The following is a 2,167-nucleotide window of genomic DNA, read 5'->3' on the forward strand; positions in this document are numbered from 1 at the left end:
TCTTCAAAGTCTAGAACAAAACTATTGTTTAAGTTCCTAAACATGTAAGGCCAGGCTGTGAATGATTTCTTATAAAAGAGAAGTAACTAAACTGATTTATAGCCTCTTTGAATGCCATCATCTTTATCGATTCGACATTCACTGCTATATAATCACTTCCTGTCGGCTTTTCCATGCATTATTGTCATCAGCTGTATGCATCCATGTTTCTCTGGCCTGTCTTCTAAGGGCATCCACCCACCTTCCATTACGTTGTCGTCTCAGTCGTTCAGTTCCTGGAACCCATCAGATTACTTCGTTGGTCGGTGTATGATCCACTCGCTTGGTTAAAAATACCGCCTCTTCTACTTCATTTTTTTAAAATATTCATTCTTACGTCCTCCACGCGTCTGTTCCCTAATCAGTTTAGTTTTTTTTTTTGTTCCTACTTGTAGGTCCCACCATGTACCTTCCATGGCTCGCTGAGAAACCTCCAGTTTTTAGGAGGTTTTCTGCTGATAACCTACTTCTCAGAAACATAAGTAAAAACTGCTAATGCGCACAGGACGTAAACTTTTGATTTCTGACGCAGTGGAATCTCTAATCAAATAATTTGTACTGTTTCAGTTACTTTCTACTGATACTTAACAGAACATGTTTCGGCAGCTTGCTGCCATCATCAGATGCATTTATAATTACATGTTCATCAATCTGAAGTGTGATAAGGATCATTTGCTGGATGCGCCACTAAGTTGGTGTTCCCAAATGTGACCCTGCGCAGAAAGATTCATGATTTATTTTGGTGAATAAATTGAGTTAGTCGTACGTTTAAAACTGAGAGAAAACGTCATAAGAGTTAAAAGAAAGACCATTTTCTTCTAACTGATATTTGATTGACTACAGCAGTTCACCAAGTATTTGAAGTCGCATCCATCTTTTGCATATTAATCACACACTAACATGGTGCACAAAATGTTCCAAGACGGTGTACATTATACTGCAAGATGCACGGCCATCCCAAAATTTAGGGGGAATCTATGAGCGATGAAGACTCTTTTCTTTATGTTCTGGACATCTTGAGTTTGGGCTACTTTGGGCGATCAGCTGGCAACTCAGAGCCTTCCGACTCAGCAGTGTTATTTCCACTTCCAAGTAATGAGTTCTACACAGCAAGCTGTTTTGCTTTTTGAAAAAATTATGCACAAGGTAAGAACGATGAGTTCTCGAAGTGAGGTTATGTTTCCGTAGAGCGTTACATTAGAAGAAGAAAACAGTGTTACGCATAGTATCTTTTCCGATGGTACATTTCGAGGTGAATAGTTTACGTCGTCATTCGTAATTGAAGCTCCTGGAAAAGATTAAATATCTCGCTGAGGTCGTAAGTGACTTGAGAATTGCGCCAGATAAGTACGACTCATCATTTCATGAACCATGACAGTCACCTGTCCTGTGTGTGAAATCTTATGGGACTAAACTGCTAAGGTCATCAGTCCCTAAGCTTACACACTACTGAACCTAAATTATCCTAACGACAAACACACACACCCATGCCCGAGGGAGGACTGTAATCTCCATCGGGACCAGCCGAGTTACCTGTCAAACACTGTAATAGTTGCTGCCTACAAGAAGAAGAAACAGCAGAACATGGTTCTAAAACTTGTGGTGTGATGAAAACAATAAAACTGTAAGTTGTTCAGGCTGACCACTTCTTAGAAAACAGAGACAGTGACGCATCCGTCTTCAGAGCGTCACAGAACGCCACCGCGTGCCCACCTGCTTGCGTGACTCAACGAAGTTCCTGTTGCAACATCTTAGAACACATAGAAGTGTTTCAGATGTGTCTTACTCTTGTGACAGGTCCCATGGTGTAATGGTTAGCACTCTGGACTTTGAATCCAGCGATCCGAGTTCAAATCTCGGTGGGACCTAACATTTTAATTATAGGATATTGCTATGGAAAACGTGTCAAATGCAGATTTTCCAAGAAAAGGAAAAAGTCACGCACCATTTGCATGGAAATGAAAACTGTTGATATATGCAACAGAGGGTCAGTAGTGACAGCAATGAACAGCCGATTACTGGAGTGTGCTGTAGTGCGATAAGGCCAGTGTGCATAGCAGATGACCTTTCAACGAGAAGCTGATATACTCGTAAGGGAGCTCTAGCGGTGAAGCAGCTGAACCATTGT

At 41.2% G+C, this 2,167-nt stretch overlaps 1 non-coding gene across 1 annotated transcript; it reads left to right on the forward strand.

The window, feature by feature from the left end:
- Positions 1-1,835: 1,835 nt before the first annotated feature.
- On the forward strand, positions 1,836-1,907 carry Trnaq-uug. Its single transcript has one exon. It is a non-coding gene; the product is annotated as a tRNA-Gln (tRNA).
- The last annotated feature ends 260 nt before the right edge of the window (positions 1,908-2,167 follow it).

Source organism: Schistocerca americana, chromosome 2 (genome assembly GCF_021461395.2).
Source record: "Schistocerca americana isolate TAMUIC-IGC-003095 chromosome 2, iqSchAmer2.1, whole genome shotgun sequence".
Classification (NCBI taxonomy): Eukaryota; Metazoa; Arthropoda; class Insecta; order Orthoptera; family Acrididae; genus Schistocerca; species Schistocerca americana.